This window comes from Ambystoma mexicanum, chromosome 7q, assembly GCF_040938575.1.
Source record: "Ambystoma mexicanum isolate Mex_15411 chromosome 7q, UKY_AmexF1_1, whole genome shotgun sequence".
Taxonomy (NCBI): Eukaryota; Metazoa; Chordata; class Amphibia; order Caudata; family Ambystomatidae; genus Ambystoma; species Ambystoma mexicanum.
Window position 1 is genome coordinate 756,274,362 of NC_090941.1, and position 27,750 is coordinate 756,302,111.

General features: G+C 47.0%; 2 long non-coding RNA genes across 2 annotated transcripts in view; one reads left to right on the forward strand and one right to left on the reverse strand.

The window, feature by feature from the left end:
* The window catches only part of LOC138528765 (uncharacterized), a 790,960-nt gene that overhangs the window by 136,456 nt on the left and 626,754 nt on the right, over window positions 1-27,750 (forward strand). The gene's annotated exons all lie outside the window — the stretch shown is intronic.
* Window positions 592-27,612, reverse strand: LOC138528764 (uncharacterized). The gene is made up of 2 exons (XR_011284234.1): window positions 27,406-27,612; window positions 592-1,271 (listed from the first exon to the last, which is right to left on the reverse strand). It is a non-coding gene; the product is annotated as an uncharacterized lncRNA (long non-coding RNA).

Sequence of the window (27,750 nt, forward strand, 5' to 3'; positions counted from 1 at the left end):
AGAAATCATCGTAAAGGATTTTGAGCCACTGGTTCACTAATTGAATGATGTTACAGGTTACAGGTGCTAAAGGTCACATTATGGAAAAATAAAAAATATCCGAAGTTATTAAAGAGAATAATACTGATAGTAAAGTCTAGTGAAATTATGCAACAAGGCACAGTGCATGGATTATCTAATTAATGGGCATCCTGTATGAACCCATATGATGATTTCACCAGACAACAAATCAAACCATGGGTACCAATCACTTTGTTTAAATAGAAGAATGAATTGAAGAAAGGAATAAATCCGTCCTGAATAAGGCTACAGAAGTTGCAGAAGTAGCCGAAACATTTGTGCATGCAATATATTTTAAAGAACATTTTGATACTACGCTGTGGTCCGATATTCAGCTGCCAGAGATGCCACTGATATATTGAATGTAAGAATTTGATGAACGTTCTTGAGGGGGGAGTGAAAGTTAAAAGTATGCTTATGTGTTAAGTGATACCTCACTGGATGACAGTGCGACATATTGAACATCTATACATACAAAGCTATTTAAAATAACATTGAGCAAAAGAAACAATGAAAATCTATACTAAGAAAAAAACGTAAACTTTGCATTTATTCAGTTGTGAATAGCATTGTGCGAACAATGGTTTCTACAGTCACGATACCACTGACAGAAGTGGTCCTGTAGGGGAGATGGCATACTTTACAAACTGCAATTAGCTTCACACCAGGACAGCATGCTATCCATGTTAAAGTGTTAACAAATGAGAGATGCTTAAGCTTGCTTAGCAATAATTGAGCACAAAATCACATGTAGTGAACATTGATGAATTTTGAGTGTTCACATCAGGGTCATTACGTGCTTATGAAAGACAATGAAAGGCTTATTGTGTTGGCTGAAACAGATGGTGGTGCCCAACAGAGTCGATGAAAGGACTTTGAGTTGTTCTACGTTGCGCTATTCAGGCCATGTATAGACAGAGCAGAGAGCGTGCAGCTTTGCAGCTCCCATGGTTCTGCTCTCCGCTTACATTGTTCTTCACAGAGGTACAGGCTTAGGGTAATCCAAGAGACATTTGGCAGGTCCTTATTCCATATAAGATTTCACAAGAAGCCACATGAGGAGGACTGTGATCAAGACGACCATGAAGTTGAGGAACAGCTCCTGTGTAGATCGCTCCATCTTTGTCAGTGATGAGGACGCCGGATAGCCAAGCAACGGGAAACCTCACAGACTCCTTGGCGTGCAAGGTTCAGTGGGATGTTAGCCTCTCCTGTAGAATGGAACACCGTGACATAATGGAAAAGGTTATTCATATCATGCCAATACTTGCACAGTATGGGAACACAATACAACATGTATAGAGTGTGGGATAGACATATAAGGTCACCAAATTAGTTCCTAAAATATGCATGTATTATTACATGTATTGCTTGATGTTTTGTGCTGTACTGAAAACTGCATATGTTGCTTCTGTACCCTATAGAATAACAAGCATTGGCATGCAAACAGTTTGGGCTTTTGTGTAGGCGTCAAAAAGGCAATTGCCACACACTGCCGTAGTGGTATTAACTGGCCATTGATGGTATTGGGTGCAGAATGGTGCAACTACCTGGGCATCTAATAGCAGTGACTGGCAAATGCCTAATACTTATACACAAGTAAAAACTGTTGGCAGTCAATGGGTGGGCAAATAGCCAAACAACACCTATAGGTTTTTTTTCCCTCCCCCTATGCCATTTCACTCTAATGCAATAGTTTCGACTTATAGATGGTGCAAGCGCCACTGACTAGTCCGACCTAAAGCGGGTGTGGAGGTTAGAGCAGAACGGGCATGAATATATCGAGGGCAAATGGATATGCATTTTTGGAAAGAAAAGGTCATTGGAGACTGTGCTAGGTAACATTTCGCACATCCTAACTCTATGAGGGTCCAACTCACTAATGATGGTTAACAGAACTGCGCTCATTCAGCAAACTCCAGATCAGTAGCAAACGTGCAACTAATCAGCCCAGAAAATTATGAAACGCACATCTTCCTTATGCAAATTCATAGTGAAAGCCTTTTGATGGGTCGATGAGCCCAGCACTAACACTTTCTCGGGCTCTCTGCGACGTTGAGAGAAACCTAGAGCCGGATTGGCAAACAAACACATACAACATTCATAAATAGAGCTCATATGTCTTTCTCCCTCCAAACACCGAGCCCTTTGCCCAGCACAAGTACAGCAAGTTAGGAGAGAGGTGTACAGAATAATAGAGCCATCACCTTGACATCCAATGTGGAGGCTAGGGAAGTTGGTTAAGGGATAGCTACTCATAGCATTGCTCACAAAACACCGCTGGTGGCAGCAATGATCCTTCCCTTGTTCCCTGATACACCATCAAGCACTTTTCTCAAATATTCTGGGGTCGAATTAAGATTAGTAAATAAACGTAGTCCTAGAATATTTGGCCAATGTCAGGATTTTAGAAAAGGATGCTGCACAGTGTGGACAGTTGCACTGTGTGATAACCTCTCTTCCGAGGTTTTTCATTTCAGTCTGGATTAAAGCTGTTGAATCCCATGTGGTAGAGTTTCTAGGGACACGTGGCATAAGTCGAAACTATGCTTTTTTGTTAAAAGATTTATCCAGGCTCCTTCTAATGTGGTGTTTTACTCCTTGTTAAAATGTACTGACATATTGAAGGATAAGATAATGTATGAACTCTAATTAATTATAAATAATATGATCTTAATTTGTCAAAGTTTTAATATTTTTGTATATAGGGCTTACATCTTAAAATCGATATATGCCTCATGTGCTAGATTTTTTAAGGCATTAATAACTTGGATTTGATATGAGTAGGCCTAAATACATACTTTATACTTGTTTCCAATACTTGTTTTAAGAGATCATTCCATACTTTTACTGTATTGGATATCTGATGCCCTTATGGCTCTAAGCTTCGAACACGCATCAGATAAATGCAACGCATCATAAAGTACAATCCTTAGGTTTAGGAGATATGGGAATGTGCTGGTCATGGTATTTGTGGGTAGGAGGTCATACTTATCTTACCATTGTGGAACAGAGTTGGCACATTTTACATGTCATTATTCTTGTCTTCTTATTAATCCGCTGTATACAATGGTCCAGACATGTGCCTGCTTCCATCTCTGATAACTACTTCACTATAATACACCCGCTGGCTCTTTCTAGGGATAGCCTCACCCACCCACTGTAATTCACGGATTCTGGGTGCAGGTATTCTCTTCATTGTGTGTATGGCAAGATTAGTACACAAATAAAAAATGGTCCTAACAAATTTATTGCCATTTCTTAGCACTCCATATTACCAGGTGGGGGGTAAATTGGAGGAAATACCTCCAGTACTTGGCTGGAGTTATTTCCTCCAGGAAATGGGAAGAATCGTCACCAACTGAATTACGACTTGTGCTCATTCCTTCATTACACAATGGAATCCTATTGGACTCTGAAATGGGGAATTAACACAACTTGGAATCGTGCAGATTTACTGTGATTATAAGTTGCGTTATTGGAAAACAACTTTTGCAAAAGTACTGTAGGTTATTCCATCAAACTCATAATGATGGGACATTTCTCTATACGATTTGTTCCATCATTTTGCGATTGAATGTGCCAAGCAATCGCAACATGCCTCGATCACACTCTTTCCTTCCTAGAGCAATTGGGTTTAGTTTAGTGATGGGGATATACACCACCTGCAGTCGTCTCTCCCTCCTGTGGAGGTAAGTCTCCTGGATCTGCTACACTCCGTGGAGTGAATCGCTACGCTTCGATTTGATCAAAAAGCGGGCACATCGCCATTATTTAAAGCTGCCTGTGCGTCGGTACCTTGATGCGAGAAGAACATTGCCCCGTGAGAGTAAAGTTATATTTTTTTTCACTTGAACTTTTATTGAGCATTTGTAATCAAAAATAGAACACTGAAAAGAAACAAAGACAGGAAACCCCCGAACCAAACTCCACCCCGTTCCCCCACCCTCACCCACCACCCACTCAACCCAAACCATACCCAGAGGAACAAAGGAGAGAAAAACATCACAAAGTATCGGGACCAAAATTACAATCAATACTGCCACAATGGGTTCAAATCAAAGAAACAAAGGACGGTCCATGGCATCATATGCGGGAACACAAATATTCGAGGCATATGAAAAGTCTCATAAATCAAGGTCTCATTGATTCACAATCTTCATGAAGCAAAACCACCATCCAGTCTTCCAAAAAGGAGTTAATGGTGTTGTGAGTAATCGCCAAAATTATTTGGACGTGAAGATCACCCAGAGTTTTGCTAACCAGTCAGCTTTAGAAGGCATCACAGCACTTTTCCACCTCTGAGCCAAAGCAAGCCTCCCCGCCCGCAACATAGCATGGACCAGTCGTGACAAGGGCAAATCATCCTCCTCCGAGGCCCGAACACCAAAGAGAAGTACAAGAGGCTGCAAGGGTAAATCAGCCCCGTAATCTCCTTAATCCAACTCAGGAGCTCAGACTAGAAAAACTGGACAGAAGGGCAACCCCACCAAAGATGAATCCAGGACCCCCGTTGACCACAACCTCTCGGGCAGAGCGGGAAGGACCCTGCGTACATTTTGGCAAGTCTCTCAGGAGAAAAGTGCCACGCGTGCAGCATTTTTAAATTATGTTCCATTGCCGCTGTGTATAGGGATCCCAAAATAATGACCTTAAAAATGGCCGACCAAGTAGCTTCCCCTATTTCCCCCTCTACCCAGCCCTCCCAATGTTTCTTAAAGGGCTGCCTGAGCTTAACATCTGCCGTAATCAGCGCTTTGTAAATTTTAGAAAGGGAGCCTTTCCTACTATTGGACTCGATAATCACTCTCGCCAACGGAGTGGGGGGGGCGAGATAGGTCTGCAACCCAATGGGGGTCAGTCATAATGCCTTTCACTCGTACATAGTCAAAAATAGAGGTCGGAGGAGCGCCCAGAGAGTCCATAAGACTATCATAGTCTATAAATACACCTCGCCTAAACAGCTGGGCTGCACGCTCCAGACCCCTGTCCGACCAACTTTGAGTTACCCGAAAATCTCTATTACCCAAGTCGAAAGGGGGTGCCCACACCGAGGACAGGGGGGAAGGCCAAGAAGAAAGGGACGCATTCCCCTTATCATTCCTCCACAGCGACCACAACACTGACAAGGTGGGGTGTACTTTCACAGCTCTAGGAAGGGGGGTTCCCACTGCCCACAGGAGGTCTCTCACTTGTATGGGATGGGCATGGACATCCACAATATATGACCAATACGTTCTCATTTCATCCCTTAAGTGCTCCAAGAACACCCTCAACTGAGCCGCCTTATGGTATCGACGAAAATCAGGCATCCCAAAACCCCCGAACGAATGCGGAAGAGTCAAAGTATCATATTTAACCCTCGGTTTCTTCCCCCTCCAGATAAAGCGAACCACCTCCGACTGGCGAGCTTTAAAAAATGACTCTGGGATAATGACCGGGAGGGAGGAAAACATATAGAGCAGATGGGGAAGCACGTTCATCTTGATCGACACCATACGGCCGAACCATGATAGCGTCAAGGGGGACCACCGCCGGAGATCGGCAAGAATCTTCACCAAAGCCGGAGGGAAGTTGACCTCATAAAGCTTTGTTAGATCCCTCGGGATCAAAACCCCTAAATAATGTGTCGCCTCCCGTTCAACTCTGATACTTTCCCAAGTGGTCCCCTCCCCCACCTCCAAGTCAGAGCTAGCCATAGGCATCAAGCATGATTTCGTACGATTAATTCTCAACCCGGAAAAGGAACCAAAAGTGCTAATTAGATTGAAGAGACTCGGAAGCGACTGCCTTAGGTTAGTTACATACACCAGAAGGTCATCCGCAAACAGTGAGAGTTTAAACTCCAGCTCACCACACCTGACCCCTGCTATACCCCGATGTTCTCTAGCCGCTATCGCCAGGGGCTCAATCGCCAGAGCATAGAGCAGAGGCGAAACCGGACAACTCTGGCGGGTTCCTCGTGAAAGAAAGAAAGGAGACGAGGTCACGCCATTAACTGCCACCCTGGCCGAGGGGCCATTATACAGAGTTGCTATCCACTAACGCCCAAACCCATTTTCATTAAAACCTTGCTCAGGTAGGCCCACTCAACCCGGTCAAAGGCTTTTTCCGAGTCCAGAGATAACAGATAAGCCTCCACCCCCGAAAGAGCCACTTCATGCATCAACACGAGTGACTTCCTAATATTGTCGCTACCCTGCCTCCCCGGGTCAAAACCCACCTGGTCGCCATGCACTAGGACAGGGCGATGAGTCGCCAACCTATTCACCAAGAGCTTAGCTAAAATCTTCACGTCCGTGTTAAGCAAGGAAATTGGGCGGTATGACTGACAACTTCTCAGGTCTTTTCCTTCCTTAGGGATTACAAAAATACGGGCTGAAAGCATGGAAGGGGTGAGATGCCCTGAGTCCAGAACACCGTTAAACAATTTAGCTAAGAATGGAGCCAAAGCACCCTGAAATGTTTTATTAAAAAAAACAGTAAACCCATCATCCTCCGGGGCCTTACCCGATTTCATAGCACCTATATTGTCTATCACCTCCTGGGGCGAAATAGGGCTCTCCAAGAGGGTGGCCTTCTCGAAGGGAAGAGAGGGAATTGGCAAAGCCTCTAAGAAATTATCTATGTCCGCCCCATCTCCATCGTATTCGGATTTGTTTAGGCTTTCATAATACCTACGAAATTCGTCAGCAATCACAGAATCCTCTCTGCAGAGCATCCCATCTGGCAAGGCAAGAGCCTCCACTTGCCTACTCTCCCTATGCTCACGGAGTCTCCATGCTAGAATTTTGTCAGCTTTTTCACCCCTCTCCATGTACTCCTGCTTAAGGAAGGACAACTTCCTTTCAGTCTGCCCCACCAGGAGAGCAGCTAGTTTTGCCCTGAGCTGCTGAAGCTCTGCCAATTTACCCGGGAATATCTGGGACCTTAATTTGCCCTTCGGATGAATAGCCTCAATTTTGTCCCTAAGAAGCTTTTCCTCCTTACCCCTCTCTCGCTTCCTCACCGCCCCGAACCCAATAAGGACACCCCTGATCGTAGCCTTAAAGGCTTCCCAGACCCCCTCCAGGCCCACCTACCCATCATCGTTGAACTCAAAAAATTCTTCAATAGAGGTCAGGACAGTCCGAGCTAACTCCTTGTCTTTCAACAGGAGGTCATTGCATGTCCACTGCCTCGGCCCTGGGAGAACAATGGGAATCCCTAATTGTACCCTCACCATGTCGTGGTCACACTACGGAGTCACCTTCACACAAACCTCAGAGATTCTGTTGTAAAGCCCCCTATCGACCAGGACATAGTCAATTCTAGAGAATGACAAGTGGGGCTTCGAGAAAAAAGTGAAAAGGTTGTCAGGGCCTTCTCGCGTCGAGTTTGAGTCCCAAAGCCCTAATTCATCGTTGGTGCTCTGGAAGGAAGACGCGAGGCGTCTTTGCAGCTGGGAGTCCACCGCCGGGTGAATGGGCATCCTATCACACAAGTAATCAAGAACCATGTTAAAATCACGCCCTACCACTAACGCACCTTCAGTAAAGGTAATCATTTTGAGCTTCAATTCCGACCAGAAGCGTTCTGGGGCATCATTTGGCACATAAATGGAGACCAATGTGACCCTGGTTCCCCTACAGTCACCCTTGACCATTACAAAACGGCCCTCTGGATCACAAACCTGGGCTCGAAGAGAGAAATGGGCAATCGCCACCCCCCTCTTCTTGACCTTGGAGGATGCATGCAAGACTTTGTGTATGGACCTTGCCTTCAAAACAGGTTCTACTCCCTTCACCCAGTGAGTCTCTTGAAGAAATAAAATGTCGAGTTTCAACCTATTGAACTCCTCTAACACCAAAGACCTTTTATATGGGGAATTGAGGCCCCACACATTTAACGAGCCCAGCGCCAGAGGAAAATCACACTCACCCATTTAAATAAGAAAGTCTCGGCCTTGGTCGCTGGAAGATCAAACTCTCAGAAAAAAACCTTGTCGGATGACTCTCCAAAAATTCCCCCAAGCAAAAGCAACAACAGTAATCAAAATCCCCCCAAACCGTTTGAAACCCAACAGACCCCCACCCCCAAAATCCCCATTCTCTGCATTACAGAGCGCCTGGCCTGACAGCACCATCCAACCGCTGCCACACCAGGCCACCATTGGTTGCCTCCAACCGGGCCGCCCATGACTAAAAAAAAAATATATAACCCCATTTTGAGCCCCCCCCACATGCAGCACACAAACCCACTCCCCCCACATTCTCCATTCACCTTCACAATGTCCCTCTTGTTTATGCCAGCCTCATCAGGGCATAACTAACGCAAAGAGCCCCAAGAACCCCCAGGACTCCCCACCAAAAAACAGTATATTCCATGAACACCCAAGAGCACGATATAGGAAACAACCTTCTTGAATAAGTTAAGAGGCAGGCTGACTCGGAGAGGGTGGTGTCACCCTCCTAAACTTCCTATGACCTCGAACGCTGCACCTCTCCACAAGCCGGGAGGGTCCCCGCTGTTCGGAATTTTTTCCAGGGCCATCTGAAGTTCCTGCAACATCAGCTGAATTTCCCAAGAGTTCACCAGTCACCCTCTGTATGTCGGCTTCTGTGACAAGGGAGTACTTATAGCCTTCAACTTCAAATGCAAGAGAAAAGGGATGACCCCATCTGTATCGCACTCCCTTAGACTGCAACCATTTAGTCAAGGGGCCACAGAGTCTCCGGCGCGCTAGAGTGAATGCCGTCAAATCCTGATAAATCATTATTTTGGAACTCTCCCAGGCGATGTGTGCTTTCTTCTGGGCCAAGTCCAAGATCTTCTCTTTCTCAGAGAAATAGTGGAACTTTACCAGGACTGATCTAGGGGCACCAGCACGACCCCCCGCTCTATGAGCTCTGTCTGTTGTCGGCTCATTAGTATTACCGCCGTCAAAGAGTTTACTTATTATTGCTCTGACTGCTCTCGTGATGTCAGACTGCGTTTCCCTCTCCTGCTATGGAATGCCTACAAATCTCAGGTTAGAGCGCCGCTCCCTATTTTCCAAATCGTCCAATTTAAGGAAGACCTCTCCTCCCGTCTCTCGAGCTCCGCCAGGCGCATATCAAACTGAGTTTCAAAGAGATCCGACGACGTTGATTAGCCTCCAAAACATGGACCCGATCATCAACTGCGTCCAGCTTCTTGTCCAGGGAGTCGAGTCTCTTGCTGATGTCAGCTCGGAAGCCTCTTATCTGCTCCAATAGAGCAGCCATGTTCTGACTCACCGCTTGCACCTCCTTAGCTTCCGACTGGGAGGCAGGTCTAGAATCGCTCTTATCCATGCTGAGCTCGGGCGAGCGCCAGAACCTCCGCAGTGATTGAGACCGGTCCATCAGTAGTGGGGAAAAGGCAGTGAAAAGCAGCAGCTCCGAGCGGCGGATGGATGGCCAGGCACAAGAGGACACACGGCTAGACAGACCCCCAGGTAATCACTGCGGCAGACCCCCCGTCCGGACCCAACCCCAGTGCTTTAGGAACCGCCTCTCCAGCACCCGGGTTGAACCCCATCCCAGCTGAGACAGGGGGACAACCGGAGCTAGCAGAGACAGGCGTCGTAGGGCCTCGGAGGAGATCCCCGCAACATCACCTCAAGCAGAGAGGACCAGGGGCCCCGCAAAAACTCTTTTCGCCCGCTGAGAAAGAGCCTGCCCCAAGCCACCGCAGGAGACCAGGCCCGGGAGAAGGAGCCCACCAGCAGGACAACACCGCAGTACCAGAACTTCTCCAGACCTATGCCGAGGGGCGCTGCCACCCCAGACAGCACACTCCGCACCGGGCCCGCTCCCTCAAGGCACCGCAGGGTCCCAAAGCACCCCCTCGCCACCGGGGGGACAAGCGCTGCTCCCAAGTGTCCAGACGAAATTAAACAAGCTGACAAGCAATCCAAGTTCCAGGGGCAGGACCACCGTCCGAGGGCTCACTCCAGACCTCCGCCTTCAATGTAAGGGACTCTGAGACGCCAGTCCACCAACGCGCCCTGCGTGGAGACCTAAACTCCTGGACAGCGCTGCCGCGGGACGGGGCACCAACTCACCCCAAGACACGTCTCTTCACCGCCGCATTGAAAGCTGTCGGCAGCCAACAGGAGGGGCAGGAGACCACCCACGGCCCCCGATCCACTGACAAGCAGGGCCCCAAGACACATCCACGTCTGCCCCGACCAGGCGGCCAGCACCTCCTGCGCTCTTTCGGGAAAGCACACAATGGGGGAGTACCCAGATGTCCAGCTCGCTCTCCCTCGCCAACGAATCCTCAATGAAGGCGGGCTAATATGGTATCCTCCGCCGGCCCCCTCCCCTCGTCTTGGGGCGCCAACGCACGTCCACTGAATAGGGCCTGGGCACCCGGGCAACAGCCGTCCGGGCAACGGCCGCCTCTCCCCCACTGACCACTGGGGAGCGCGTCACGGAGCTCCTCGGCGGGGACAGCCACCTCCCAGGCACCGCTCACCAACACAGAAGGCCTGCTCACAGGAATAACGGCAGCTCCGGGTGTCAGAAAAACACACAACTGGTGCTCGTGTGTTTCAGTAACTCGCGGTGGGGGTCAAAACATCAATTGCGGCATACTGGGGGGGCCCAAATCCCTATTTTCGGCACCCCAAGGTGGAGACAGACCGAGGAGCGTCAGCACGCCACGGCACCCTCTGGTGGCTCCCGGAAAGTTATTTTAAGCGTGTATCTGGACGTGTTTCCTTTGTGCAACCAAACGCTTCACACAGCGTTAAAATGGCTGCTGTATAATTTGAGCATTTGCTGAAGTCCCATCGCTCTGGTAACCACTTGTGCATCCTGATTGGTCGCAGGAGACCATTTCAGGCCAATCAGGCGACCGGCAGGCACAAGCCAGCCCCCCATGGTCTAGAAACACTGCCCGCCTCCTGCTGCAGTTCCGCCATTGCCCCCGTTCGCTCTATAATCCCCCCAACCTCGCCTATCGCTGAATAGAGGCTGTGCTGCAAACCAACCATCACACTTTGATGGTAAGCGCTGTCACTCATATCATTTGACTAAATAACATTCCAGTGACTACCTTTTGCCATACTACATATGAATTGCGACTGCTTACTTATTTTCAATTGTAATGTACATCACGCTGTAACTACATTGTATCCTACGGCTGTTACATCGTTGGTCTTCACAAACTACTACTGCCTTCTTGAGTACCTAAATGAGCTACTACATTTTCTGCAAATTGAAAATGTATGTGGCCGTTCCTCTAAACAGTTAATCGTCAGTTCATACCTTGTGTCTACCACTGATTACGTGTCTCTCTACTTGCTTGCCATTTGGCGCGATCCACACCTTCTATGTATACCTAAATCACGTCTCATGCACTGTTGTCTCCTTGCTAGTCCTAGACTACTACGTACGCCGATGTCTACATTGTGACTGCCAATAGCTTTAATGAATGACTTGTCAAACGAAATTGCTACCGTGTATCTGCGGTCGCTAGCCTAATTTTATCTAGCTTATTCATCTGCACGCCCTATCGTACGTTGCCTTTAATTGCTATTCAAACTATTCATAGAAGGCCTTATGACTACCACTACCTTCAAGTGATTCTCCTAGTGAATATCAGGTTTTTGAGCAAATGTTAAAGTGTATTGGGCTACAACTTTTATCAGCTTTTCTATATGGCGTGTCTCAGCCAATATCTTGAACTACACACCACTAACTCGTGTAGAAATGTCAATTTACAACGGGATTCTCCCACTAAATGCTTTTTTATGCAAGTAATTTCCAAATGTATTAGGCTTGATGTCTGATATCCAATAACTGTACTATTAATCATCAATTTCAACACCAAAATTATTTTTTGCATGTACTGTATCTCACCCAATGTGTAGCTGCATGACACAAGGTTCAGGCATAATGTCTCACCTCAGCGTGCATAGCATTTAACATTACTCTCCCGTGCCACTGCTATAATCAGCTATCACTGGCCTAGCTAGCCAGTTTGATTACTAACCATGCACACACTCTTCAAAAGTACTATAAGTCTGCTAAACACAATTTCAGTGTTATCACTACTCACCATGGCTTCATTTACGCCAACCCCCTTTGCTAATGATAATAACAACAATCCCCAGACTGTTCTCAACTCACCTAGGACAGCTAGCATATCCCTAACAATGGCCACCACATTACCTTTGAGAGTATCAATCATACCTGCATTCTACCACACTTACTCCAAAAGGTTACCAAACGTCACTGCACTGCTCAAAGAATGCTAAGTGACACACCAGCCACTCACCCCTACCCAATAGATCAAGCTCTTCACTACCAGACCTACTGCCAACCAACCAAGTCCAACCAAAACTAGGAACCTTAGACTAGGCACAAGAACCTGGTCAACCAGACCCTCACAAAATAATGACGTAAAGACTCCCAATAATAAAATTGCACTAACAAAATTAAAACAGGTAACCTCTCGAATGGTATAATTACAAATGTGACACCTCTACCTAAAAATACCACTAACACAAAAAAGAACCCAACTAGCTCTTCCCCACCTATCAAGGGGCGCTCATAAACACCAGATCATTGACTGCCCTCGCGTTAGATATTGCTGACCTCATAACCAAGAACAATTTGGACTTCCTAGCCATAATTGAGACCTGGCTTCACCCTGCATCTGCGCCATCACTCTCACTTGCTATACCAGAGGAGTAGGCCATTATAAGATTAGACAGAGAGTCTACCAAAGGTGGCAGTGTGGTTTTTATTGCTAAAACGTCACTAAAATGACGACCTATTCCTAGCCACTCATTCCCTTCTGGCGAACTGCCATCTATCAAGCTGCCTATTACGGCCTCACAAACCACAACCATCCACCTCTTGTACAGACCACCTGGGCCGGTATCTTCCTTCGAGGAAGACATTACCTTACTCCTTACTACTAACACAAAACTAGGGTCTCATGTCATACTACTAGGAGACTTTAACATGGGACTACATGATCCTAAAGATGTCAATGCCCTAGCGATTGCCAATTGCTTAACAGAATTGGGCTTCACTCATCACATGTCACAATCTATCCACAACAAAGGAAGAACATTAGATTGGATTGCAGACATGAATTGCAAAATCAATATCCTCTCTAACTCTCCTTGTGCTTGGCCCAATCACAATATTATCCTATTTACCATTCAGGACAGCAACCTACATAACCAAGATATCCTGATTGCCCCTTCTAGACTTACCAGGAACTTACAGAACTTAACAGCACAGACACTACCATTTGTACAACTGATCATCAACCTCCCTATCCCTACTAACGACCCGTCCGTCTTGGTTGATCTCTAAAACGACACATTACGTGACACCATCAACACAATAGCGCTGTTGAAAATGCAGAAGTCCAAACCTTACGCTCATTTACATACATGGTTCACCCGCACCTCAGAACGTTGTGAAAGAACAAAGGAATAGCAGAAACTCTATGGAAAAACCAGCACGATACACTAAATAAAGATAACTTCCTAACAGCTTCCTCAATCTATAGGAGCCCCATCCATAAAACTAAAAGTGACACATACAATGATAGAATCTCTAAAGCTAAGTCATGTACCAAAGAATTATTCAGCATCCTTCGAGAGTTGGAGTCACTTACACCCCCACCTGAGTCTAGCATTAAAGCCTCCTCATGGTGTACCAATATTCAGAAAGCCCTACTTGACAAAATTGAGATCATACATGCTAAAATAGAGGTAAAAAAACGGAGCCTTACTACTAACACTTCTCAAATCCTGCCACTTGCACCCACTCTGAATCCCGACAACCTGTTTAAATTCTCACCTCTCTCCGCTAAGGACATCAAAGGCATAATCTCGAATCTGAAACCTTCAAGATGTCAGGGGGACATCTGCCCGCAACTATTATCATCACTTCAATAATTAACGCCTCATTCGAAACGAGTACAGTCGCGACTAAACTGAAAGACACTTGGGTGCTTCCTCTATTAAAAAAGCCCACTCTAGACCCAAATATCCCCACTATTTTCAGACCAATCACCACAGTCCCGTTTCTGCTGAAAATCCTCAACAGGGCTGCCCACCTTCAGATTCAGGAACACTTGGAAAGTAATCACCTTCTGGCAGTCTGACAATCTGGTTTTAGACCTAGCCATGGCACTGAAACAGCCTTGATTGATCTGAAAACATAAATGGACAACATAAGAGACAAAGGTAACTTAGCCTCCTACTGTTACTTGACCTATCGGCTGCCTTAGACTTAGTAGATCATAAAGTCTTATGTAATCACCTCACAACTGCAGCACACTTCTCAGACCAAGCCACCACCTGGATCCAGTCCTTACTGGATAATATAACTACAAGAGTGTTTTCACCCACTGCTTCAGCAGAACCTACACCAGTTACATGTGAAGTTCCTCAGGGCTCTTGTGTTTTCCCTACGCAATACAATATTTTTACTAAGCCCCTTTTTGATGATTTAGATCATTTGGGTGTCTCCTATACTAACTATGCAGATGACACCCACATTCTCATACCTATTACTGGCGACTATATTTCTGACTCTAAACATCTCAATGACATTTACCTGATCATACAAGCTTGGATGGCCAAACATGGACTTTGCCTCAATGATGACAAGACAGAGCTTCTCCTTATAGGATCTCAAATTAGACTTAACAGGTTATACAACCAATTTGACTCATTCAATATTGACGGCAACAATATAAAAGGGTTCGAAGGAGGTAAAAACGCTAGGCGTGTACCTTGACTCGTCATCAAAACTGACCAGACAAGTCAACGCAACAGCCTCGACTACACCCTACACATGTAAATTAATTAATACATGTAGGCCCTGCTTATCCATTGACAAACTGCATTACTATAGCCAAGGCGCTTGTCTTGTCCAAATTAGACTATTGTAATGCCCTCTACTCAGGAACTAGCCAACGGAACTTAAACAAGTTGCAAATACTACAGAACAACACACTTAGATCGGCGTTGAACGTCCCTAGTTCACACCACATCTCGGAATTTAGACATAGTGTACATTGGCTTCCCATTAACCAAAGAATTGCGTTCAAAACACTCTCACTTACCCATAAATGCCTCTTCAACCAAGCACCTAAATACCTGAGCGACAAATTTGTATGGAACCTCTCAGACCACCCAACTAGATCCTCGCAACATCATTGCCTTAAAATAGAGAGATTTAAGCTTCAGAAAGCAGGGGGCAGCAGCTTCCTGGTTCTAGCAGTTAAACAATGGAACTTACTGCTCGTTACCTTAAGAGCAGAAACATCCTACCTTAACTTCAGAAAAAATGTAAATATTTGGATCACTTCTCAGGAACAGTAAGCATGGGCTCCTTCTATTACATCAATTGCCTGCTGTTGTATATGTCATGATGTATCATATTTAATTCCTGCATTGTACCTACTGTATGTAAATATGTAACATGTACAAATGCTGTACCATATCTAATGTCTGTATTGTCTTAACTGTATGTATTCTGTAACACATGTAACTCTAAGAAAAAGCACCCAGACACCTAAGGGTTGGGTGCGCTATACAAATAAAATAAATACAAATATAAATACAAATAACTCATACGCTGCCATGGCTCATGTATTGTCCTTCAGTTCAAATGGACTTTCAGACATCCTGTATAGTCAGTTGTAATGCAGCGTCAGACATGAGTTAAACGTGGCCCTAATGCTCTCTTCCACTGTGGGTTGTCAGCCAATCTGCAATGTCAAACATATTGCAGAGTGGGGGTAAGGGTTGTCAGTCTTTATGCGCTGCCAGACACCATATACTGTCAGAGATCATGCACTAAAAAAGTAATGCCATGACAGACATTATTCATCTATGCACTACTAACATCATGGACTGTCAAACACCACACGTAATTAGCAGTCATGGGCTGTCACACATCATGCTGTACTGTCTGATGTGGTGCGCTGTCAGGCTCTTGCTGACTGACAGTTAGAATTATTGGCTAATAACAATGTGCTGAGAGACATCTTGCACCCTTGTTAATTGTGTCTCTTACTGTAGGTGCAGCTTATGCCACATCACTGCCTGCAAAATAATGCTGCATCTTGGCTCACCTGGCTTAGCAAAGGAAGACAGGTAATCTCAGGAGCCATTTCTTTATTAGTTCATGTGAGCCATCTTGGAACACTGGCGGAGGATAGCAGGTGAGGAGTTTGGCATCCTACACTCTCTCTGCCCTGCTCGCCTCTCAGCTCCCTGGTACTGGCGGAAGATGACAAAAGAGGTGTTTGGCATGTCTACACTCTTTGTGCCATGCTCATTTCTCAGCTCCCCTGCACTGGTGATGGGGAACAGAAGAAGGTTTTTGCATCCCTACATTCTCCCTGCCCCCTCGCCTCTTGGTTTCTTCGCACTGTCACTGTGCCCCACTGATTTCTCATCTCCTCTACACTGGTGGAAGACAAAAAAGAGGGGTTTGGTAGGAAGGTCCTGTTGCTACCCTTGCTGTCATTTTCGGCAGGTGCTGCAACCTCTGCACCAGACCCTTAGGCTGGGCCAGATAGAGTGCATTACAGTAGTCAATGCGGCTAGTGATCAGGGATGCCACAACCCGAGTGCAAAGTACAACTGGAAGGAAAGGAAGTATCTTCCAAAGTACCCTCAGGGAATAAAAGACCATCTTACAAACCACACTAACCTGCGCTGCCATTGACAGAGAAGAAGAGAGATAGACACCCAAGTTTTTCACTGTGGATAGAGGAAGATGAGAGTCCCCCACGGCAGACGACCAGAAAGAAGGGGCCCAAGAAATAGTCCTAGAGGAAGCACCCACCAACAGTATCTCTGTCTTGTCCCTGTTCAATTTTAGCCACTTGCTGTCCATCCAAATCTTCACAGCCACCAGACACTCGTGCAGCCAAATGATCACCCTCTGTCTGGTTCTGATTTAATCTGACCGGAATCTGGGTGTCATTGGCATAGGCGTAGCATCTGAAGCGGTGAGAGCAGATGAGAGCAACCAGCGGCTGCACGTAGATGTTTAAAAGCATCAGAGACAGAGTATGTTTTTTCCGGGACACCATACGCGTGGCGCCTTTTGCGCTCAGCTTTCAGTTCCCGTGAGAACCATGACACTGACAGGTGCCTATGAGAGCAGAGAGGTTTAATGGAGGCAACTAAGTCTGCTGTCTGTTTTGAAAACTGTGTCAACAAGGATAGGCCTAGGTCAGGAGTTGACTGTGTCACAAGTACTTAGGTTTTTAAGGAAATTCCCTTCAGACCCTTAATTAGCAAGGGGCCCGGGAAATTGCAAACTCTAGCTTTCTGTGTTATTCGAAGGTCTATCCTAGTCCCCCAAGCCAAATACCCTATCTGTGTTTACCAATTCAGTGCTCTTTACCAGCCTGCAGCTGCTGCACCGCATGCCTCCGTTTCTAGGTCAAGGTGCTGCACATATCGAGGAATCCACACGCCACCTACTATCTTTTCTGCTCCTCATTCCATCATGCAGATCCCCTAGCAGGGTTGCAAAAAAACCAAAGGGCTCGATCCAAGTGAAAACCTGGTGAGCTGTGGCCGTTGAAGGGGCGGGGGGAGAGCTTGAGGTCACATTTTGGACTGTTTGAGAAGAGTTTGGGGTTTGCGGTCGACAGCAAGGTAGACCTGCAGGTGAAAAGAGCAGGGATACTGGCCACTCTCCCGGAAAAACACCTGATGAAGGCCTGAACCAGGCCTTGTTCTGCTTCAACAGTCCTAACAGGCCACTGAGCATAGCACCTGAGCATGTTAGAGGGAGGTTTGAGGCACCTTTCAGCCTGCCAACCAACATACTAAGGAAGGTGAAATGGGTGACTGTGGTACACAAATTTGACGCAGCCCTTCCTCTGAACCAAATGCTCTTGCCTCCCATAAACCTTAGCAGGTAGCACATGGTAATCTCTGACTTTTCAGACTGCCCAGTTCGCACATCTGCAGATGCTTGTCCTATTCCTCATGGGGTAAACTGTATCTATGAGAGAGAGCGAGAGAGACAGACAGACAGACAGACACACAGACACGTGGCAATGTGAGCTAGAGAAGTGGGAACTCTTTGCAAATGGGCAGGGGTAGGAGTGCAGCATTGCAGGTTGTTTTGTCTTGTAATGCCTACCCGCGACTAAGCGACTCCCCTCTAAAATCGTCTGCCACCTTACATAACACACCCTCAAATGGCCACCACATGCTTAGCTATCAGCACATCAACATAACCTAGCCATGAACTAGCTCTCCTATTTAGCCATCATCAGTGGCTAACCAAACCGAAAGTTATATAATCTACCAAATCTTGGGCTTTCCCTATGGATAGCATACTCCCAGTTTCTCATAGACCGCAGATTGGAACTCAGGAACCGGGGACTTCCGATCTGCACCTATTAACACCACAGGTTTTGCATCTGTCTCTTCCAGTGCCCCAGTAATGAACCCATGCAGAGCAAGGTCACCAAAAGTGGTAGAAGGGCGCAGTTCATGTCCACTTACAATATGCAATGTATGCAGCTATATTTATACCTCAGTCTAGATGGTAGCGTGTTCTACATGGAGTGGTGCTATACAGCGAGGCACTGCACGTAGCACTCAGCATTTCTGTTTTGGATGCTAAACATTTGATCAATAATACAGCTCACAAATATTGGCAAGGGCAATATTTGTACCTTTTGTATAGTGAAAATGTTTTCTAGGCTGCCATGTTTGGCCATGATATGCGCAGGTGCTACCAATCTGTGGCAGGTATCCCCATGCTATGCTTAGTTTCTCATTTTGTGAGGCAGGCATTGTCATCCTATACAGCTATTGCAACCATACGCCCAGCCCAGGTACTCAATCATTGTCTTGTACTGCCGCAATATGCTGAGATGCGCACACTATTTGGTGGACACTGATAAACCCACCACATACCATGTTGTGACCTCATATCCCTAAATAGTGACAGAATGGGACAGTTTTTACCATTGAGTTCCAAAGCGCCCACATCAAATGCCAGGCATTGCCATTGGATGCCAGGTAAAGCCTTGCTCCACTCATGCTCTAACACCGTGTAACAGATATAGATCAACAGTTCATAATTAAATACAAGTATAATATTTTGGGTTCACAGCAAAGTGTGAATCCCAGATTTCTGGTGGCTGCCAGGGAGTGCAACGCGCCCTGGGGAATCACCATGTGGTGCAAAACATGAAATTCCTGCTCTTTTTGGGGCAGAGGGGGAACCAAATAATTCCAAATGCTCTAACACCGTTTGGCAGCTATAGATCAACAGTTCATGGTTAAATGCAAATATAATACATTGGGTTCACAGCAAAGTGTGAAGACCGAATTTCTGGTGGCTGCCAGGAAAAGCAATGCGCCCTGGGGAATCACCATGTGGTGTGAAACATGTATCACCTGCTCTTTTTGGGTGGGGCGACCAAATAATTCCAATTGCTACACATTCTACTGTTAGTCTGGGGAAGTGTTTCATAACCAAATGATTTTTAAACAAACTGGAATGTATTAGCCATGCACACTTCCCTTTTCAAATGATGAGTTTTGAGTAGAACATCTATATAGTTGTTTTTATGGCCATTTAATGTTGGTATACAGACATTGCATTGATGCTGGGGAACCACAACTGCCTGATTTGAATCACTACAGTGTAAAATACATTTAAGAAAACCATACCATAGTTTTTATAAAATGTCCAAGCATTAAGGCATCTTACATGTCCTTCTTAGCTATTGATCAAAGAGGTCCTCAAGCATGTTCCTGCTAAATGGGTGCAATACCTTGGCCTGCGATCTTGCTGCTCCAGTCAGTGTGAATTTAGAATGTGGAATAAACTCACGCATTCAGGCAAACCCGGTTCACTGGGTCTTTCACTGCATGCATGTAGTGATTCGGTTCACCAAATCTTTCACTGCATGCATGTAGTGATTCGGTTCACTGGGACTTTCAATGCATGCATGTAAGCATTCGGTTCAATGGGTCTTTCACTGCATGTATGTAGTGATTTGGTTCACCAGGTCTTTCACTGCATGCATGTAGTGATTCGGTTCACCAGATCTTTCACTGCATGCATGTAGTCATTCGGTTCATCGGGTCTTTCACTGCATGCATGTAGTGATTCGGTTCCCCCGGGTCTTTCGCTGGGTGCATGTAGTGATTCGGTTCACCGGGTTTTTCACTGCATGCATGTAGTGATTCGGTTCACCAGGTCTTTCACTGCATGCATGTTGTGCTTCGGTTCACTGGGTCTTTCACTGCATGCATGTAGTGATTCGGTTCACTGGGTCTTTACTGCATGCATGTTGTGCTTCGGTTCACCGGGTCTTTCACTGCATGCCTGTAGTGATTCGGTTCACTGGGTCTTTCACTGCATGCATGTAGTCATTCGGTTCATCGGGTCTTTCACTGCATGCATGTAGTGATTCGGTTCCCACGGGTCTTTCGCTGGGTGCATGTAGTGATTCGGTTCACCGGGTCTTTCACTGCATGCATGTAGTGATTCGGTTCACTGAGTCGTTCACTGCATGCATGTTGTGCTTCGGTTCACCGGGTCTTTCACTGCATGCATGTAGTGATTCGGTTCCCCCGGGTCTTTCGCTGGGTGCATGTAGTGATTCGGTTCACCGGGTTTTTCACTGCATGCATGTAGTGATTCGGTTCACCAGGTCTTTCACTGCATTCATGTTGTGCTTCGGTTCACTGGGTCTTTCACTGCATGCATGTAGTGATTCGGTTCACTGGGTCTTTCACTGCATGCATGTTGTGCTTTGGTTCACCGGGTCTTTCACTGCATGCATGTAGTGATTTGGTTCACCGGGTCTTTCACTGCATGCATGTAGTCATTTGGTTCACCGGGTCTTTCACTGCATGCATGTAGTGATTCGGTTCACTGAGTCGTTCACTGCATGCATGTTGTGCTTCGGTTCACCGGGTCTTTCACTGCATGCATGTAGTGATTCGGTTCACCGGGTCTTTCACTGCATGCATGTAGTGATTCGGTTCACTGGGTCTTTCACTGCATGCATGTTGTGCTTCGGTTCACCGGGTCTTTCACTGCATGCATGTAGTGATTGGTGGGTGAGGGCATTAGCAATGGCGACTGCCATTGATTCGTTGGTGTCCACCATTGTAATAATTCCTGACCCAGCCCATCACTGATTTTGACGAATTGCACTTGGTTTTTGCAGACGCGTGAAAGCAGCAAACAATTTGTCAGCAAATATGCAATTCCGAGGGAATCTGAATACCCAGGCCTCGTGGCATGGACAGTTTCCTTGCGGGTATGTGGAGACAATCTAAGTGTAACGCATTGGAACGGGTGGATGTTGAGGACATATGTTCAGGACGGCACTGTTGCATGGTAATTTACACAGATCTGATGTAGTAGCTATGATCATGGCACAGTTATGCTGCCATAAAGGTGGTGTAGTCAGGTTTCATTAGATGTTCATGTACCCTTGTACATTAACACCAGTATTATAACACTGAAAAGTACACATGTCATCAATCTTTTATGTTAATCCCCACTATGGAGACCCATAGGACTCCATTGTGAAAAATTGACACCAGCGGTAATTCTGTCAGCGATAAAGACTCCATTTTCTGGAGGAAATTCCACAGACCAAATGCTGGAGGCATTTCCTATAGCTTTCCATCAAGCCCAATATTTGGCAGAACGGTAGTAATTCTAGGACTGCCTTTTCCCTCTGCTGCTGCCTCACTCGTCACGAATCCCTTAGTCTCCACAGTGGAATGCTAGCAATGATGCCCACTGAAGAGAACGTCAAGTATGGCCTAGAGCATCTGCCAGGGGACAGACAGAGGCTTCTGGCATCATTTGCCACATCTATGACCTCCCTCAAGATGAGCCCCCCGCACTGTTGCTGAGTTGGGTCCCCTGGCCTGAAAGACTTGCAACTGGAAGGTGCTGCCACATGTGGGTTCAGATCCTCTCCAATATGCCCATGGCTTTGCTAGAACCTCCAGCCGCATCGTGCCACACTTTCCAATATCTTTATTCATATCTAATGATATTCCCAGAGTTCAGCTTCTGTTCTAAATGCTCAGTATAACTTGCCGTGCTTGCCTGCTAGCCATCAAGGGTCACGTTGAGAAGTAGATGCCCTACAATATTTTCTTGGAAATTGACATCTCTCAGGATAGTTTCATAATTCATCCATAGAATTATGCAGGAGGGCTAAGAGTAGGGAGGAGCAAACCGGGCCTGGAGGTGGGATAGACCAGGAGGGAGTTGGGGGGCGCATTAATGAAGGGCACCTTGCTGGGGAGGCATGAGGGAGGGTGAAGAGGACAGAGAGGTTGCCAAGAGTTGTTAAGAAATGTACGGTTTCCCTATTATAACCATTCCCGCTCCTCCGCCTGTTTGCACTCGGCAGTGATGGTCTATGAGTCCTGTTCAGGGGTAGGAAGTGTTTAAGAAAGGCGTGAGGGGGCGGGGGGGTTGGTCCAGTATAGATTTGTGGATAACTTCACCATCGGCTGCTGCGCCTGTCTTTGAGTTTGCAGTATTCCAGGAAGAGGTCGAATGTGCTCCTGCGATTTGAAATACCAAAGAAAGCCACCTGTATTATCCTGAAAGCTTGAAAAACAAGACACATGACTAGTCACGTGCCTAATGGAGACAGCATCCATTCATGGGTGCGTTTAACAAAATAATAAACACGTACAAATGCGTTGTTTGAAGACACAGATTTGCAATTGCAGTGTTGCTCTGATTTCCATGTGGATTTGAGAAATAGCATTCCGTTATGTGGTCACACTGTGCGGAGAAGTTTGATGTTCCCAGAGAGCAGAGCACGCAAGCTCCTCAAGGCACTCTAGGTTACAGTGACAGCCTCCCAGAAAAGCAAACGAACGAGGTTCCAAAGCAGAAGAACCTGACAGTAAAATGCAGCCAAAGGGCATTGTCTATTTATTTACGGATGTTGTATAACGCTATCACACGCTATCACGCGGCCATTGTCCTGAAATTATTTCTTAAGTAGTAGTTTGTTCTTAGCGAGTGATGTGCGTACTTTTGGGACTGAGGACATTTCATATTTAAAGAATATTTGTGCCACCTGTACCAGCCAATCAAATTTCATAATTTATTTTTTTGTCATGTCTTTTGTCATAAATTTTCATTGTCTCAGGGTTTCCTTTTGGATTAATGTTTTCACAAACATGTTGTGGCTTAAGTGAGCATCAACTCCAAAGAAGGGTGTACCAGGACGGTTTGTAGCAAACAATCTACCCCCGCCCCCGCCCCAGTATCCTGCATTTTGGACTTCAGCACTCACTGGATACATCTACTGTGTACCACGTGCCCCTACAATCACGCCAGTATCCTGTTTCTGCATCATGCCTTCAGCAACTTTGGTACTGGGTCTATGCACTGTGCATCGCGCACCCCCCCACCCCCTCCCCCAGTATCCCGCTCTTGCATCATGCATTCTGTGACTTTGGTACTCAGTCTATGCACTGTGCTTCACGCACCCTCTAACCCCTTCACCCCAGTATCCTGCTCCTGCAGCATGCATTCTGCAATTTTGGTATTGGATGCATCTACTCTGCAACAACTGTGCCTCCCCTGACCCAGTATCCCCCTCTTGCATCATGAATTCTGTGACTTTGGTACTGTGTCTATGCACCACGTACCCTCCCATCCCCGCACTGCAGTATCCCGCTCCTGCATCATGCATTCTGTGACTTTGGTACTTGATACTGTACTCTGCAAAAACTGCCCCTCCCCTGATCCCAGTATCCCGCTCTTGCATCATGCATTCTGTGACTTTGGTACTGGGTCTATGCACTGTGCATCATGCATCCTCCCACCCCCTCACCCCAGTATCCTGCTCCTGTATCATGCATTCTGTGACTTTGTTACTGGGTCTATGTACTGTGCATCAAGTACCCTCCCACCCCCTCCCCCCAGTATCCCGCTCCTGCATCATGCATTCTGTGACTTTGGTACTTGATACTGTACTCTGCAAAAACTGCCCCTCCCCTGATCCCAGTATCCCGCTCTTGCATCATGCATTCTGTGACTTTGGTACTGGGTCTATGCACTGTGCATCATGCATCCTCCCACCCCCTCACCCCAGTATCCTGCTCCTGCATCATGCATTCTGTGACTTTGGTAATGGATACATCTACTCTGCACCAACTGCCCCTCCCCTGATCCCAGTATCCCGCTCTTGCATCATGCATTCTGTGACTTTGGTACTGGGTCTATGCACTGTGCATCAAGCATCCTCCCACCCCCTGACCCCAGTATCCCGTTCCTGCATCGTGCATTCTGTGACTTTGCTACTGGGACCGTTCCCTGTGCACCACTTGCCCCTCCTCTTACCCCAGTATCCCGTTCCTACATCATGACTTATTTGACTTTGACCCTGGATCCATCTACTGTGCACCACCTTCGCATCCCCGCACCCATCCTGCCCCTGCATCCATCATGCATTTGGTGACTTTGGCACTGCGTCTATGTACTGTGCATCACTTGGCCTTCCCTCACTAGAGTATTCCACTCCTGGATCATCCATTCTGTAACTTTGGTGCTGGGCCTATAACAGTGCACCACTCACCCCTCCCTATGCCCCTGTATCCATCTCTTGCATTATGCATACTGTAACTTTGACACAGGCTCCATCTACTATGCACCACCTGCCCTTCTCGCATCATGCATTATGTGACTTTGGCACTGGGTCTATGTACTGTACATCACCTGTCCTTCCCATCACCTCAGAATCCTGCCCCTGCATCATGCATTCTGTGCCTTTGGCACTGAGTCAATGTACTGTACGTCACATGCCCCTCCCATCACGCCAGTATGCCACTCCTGCATCCTGCATTATGTGACCTTGACACAGGGTCCATCGATAGTCACCACTTGCCCCTCACCTCAGCACAGTATGCCACTCCTGCATCATGCATTCTGTGACTTTGGTACTGGGTCTATGCACCATGCAGCCTCCCACCCCCGCACTGCAATATCTCTTTCCTGCATCATGCATTCTATGACTTTGGTACTGGATACATCTACTCTGCACCAACTTCCCCTCCCCTGATCCCAATATCCCGCTCTTGCATCATGCATTCTGTGGCTTTGGCACTGGGTACATCGACTGTCACCACTTGCTCCTCTGCACACCCATCCTGCCCCAGCATCATGTATTATGTGACTTTTCCTCAGTGCCCGCCTACTGTGCATTCTGCAGACTGACACCTTTAGAGATGGGCTGTTATTGTTAATGTATGAATGTTCGGTGCCTCCAGATGACTACTGCAAGACTCAGTGGGCAGTGGACTGCTTTTTTCACCGGATGTAGTGAACCCACATCTTCGACATGTTAAGAGTTGGCAAACTGCCCATGAGAGCCCCCGTAGGGTGCAGACATTAGTCCTTCCTCTGCCACTTCCGGCCCCTCTATGGGTCCAATCACACCCTGCATATGCCACTGCTACTGAGGCAACTTGTCCATGAGCTCCTAAGTAATTCTACATTACCTCCACTTGCGCGTTCTCAATGTCACTGGGCGTAGTAAGATCGTTTGTTTTGTCCTACCTTGTTCCCCTCCCTTGTCTTGTTGCGCTCTGAAACACTTCTTCTTCTTCAAATTATCGAATGCTCGGGCGGACCCACGCAGGCGCTTCCCCATCCAAAAGGATGATGTGCACCTACCCCACCAATCTTACACACAGCCCTCACATTCTCATAACTCCTCCCACCGCCCCGTCTGCCCCACAAAATCCAGCAGCACACTGCTCCTCTCCCTGCTTCTCACCCAGACGCCTCCCAGCAAAGCCTTCCCACTCAGTTCAGCTACTCCCAGCGCAGACAACCGAATCCTCATCAACTCTCTCTCCTCAACATGCCTCTCACACGCAAGCAGAAAATGTCCCACAGTGTCAGGCACCCCACACACCGCACAGTCCCTCGACTCACGCTTCCCCACTCGAAACAGACTGTCATTCAGCCCCACATGCCCTATCCCCAACCGGTTCAGCATCACCGCCTCCCTCCTCCTCATTCCAGTTTCCCTGCATCCACCTTCACAGACACTTTCTCACGAACACCAAACATCCACGTGCCCTTCACCCCACTCTCCCACCTCTCCTGCCACTCATCCATAACCCGCTTCACCACCACAGCCTTCACCTCATCCACTGATACCTCTGCTCCTCATACCCGCACCCGCCGCCAAATCCACCAACTCATTACCCAAAATGCCACTGTGACTGGGGACCCACGCCAACTCCAGATCCATCCCCCCCACGCACACACCGATCAATCTTCCACCTGATGTCCAAAATCACATCCTTTCCATCACCATCCCCTGCCACAATCACCTGCAACCCACTCAATGAATCCGAAAACACCACCACCTTCTCAAACCCCAACTCGCACACCCTAACAATCACCAATGCAATCGCCACCAACTCAGCCATACAAATCGACAATTGTGTACATTCCTTCATTACTGCTGAATCTAAAACTAAACAATTGAAATAGATTTCTATGGGCGGGAAAAGTGCATGTTTTTTTCTTTTTTTCAAAATAAGCGTTGCAACCTAGAGCGCTCGTGCAGCAAGCGTGGGAATTCTTTTTCTGATTGGGCCATTTGTGTTTTGTTTTTTGCCTTTCATTGCACGTCTCCACTTATCTGCTCGCCCAGGCACGAAGGGGATTCTATACTTGGCCTGGCATTCAATCCAGTGCTGCAATGGGTTAAGCAGATGGGCACACTGTGGCGGGGTAGATGTGAATATGATCTGCCACTCTGGCCGTGTGATCACAGTCACCTAATGCCCAGTGTGGAGCCTCAGCAGAGGAGACCCTGGTGCCTGACGCCACTCCCAAATATGGCACTTACACTGCCCTTTGGGTACGCACTGTGCTGGCGGCATCGCTGCAACATGCACTGCACTCTAACCCTACCATTCACTACTGGGCCACTGCTCCTGAAAGTGTGCACTGGAGCATGTGCAATTGCACAGGATATATTAACCCTAAAGCTGTCCTTGTGCTAACAAGTATTCTTTCAATTCGTTCTTGCGCCAGGGCAATGTCTGGCCGAGTACTCATAAGAAACCGCAATCATTACATTGGTGCAAAAATGCACTGAAAGAATACTTTGTATTAGCACACTCTTTTCCCTAGTGCTAATTCCGTGCAAAATTGCACTCACACCGGTTTAAAGTTTCCATAAGGACCTCAACACGTGCACTCCGTTGGCCACAGTTGGAAGGACTTGCGCCGCAAGCTTAGCTTGTTTTTAAAAGCTATTTAAGATCAGCCCTAAGGAGCCCAGCGTTACCTGGAGAGGATGACCGGTGCGTCTGCCTTCGGGACCCAAGAGGCCGATGTGGAGAGTCTTCCTCTCCTCTGCTCTGTCTCTCTGCCAGTGCAGTGTGGATTTCAAATCCGACTCATGCAACTAAAGTAGCTGGAGGGGGGAGCAAGACGTGGACTGGCAGGAAATCTGATGATGTCGCTGGATATTAAAAAAAGCCTGGGCTGGGCTGGACTTTAGCAGGACTGACCTCGTGCTATCGATGGCCAAGGGTGCATGCGCACTGCACATAAAAAAGCTCTTCCAGGGTGCATGCACACAAGAAGCTCTTCAAGGGTGCATGCACACTGCATATGCGAAGCTCTCCAA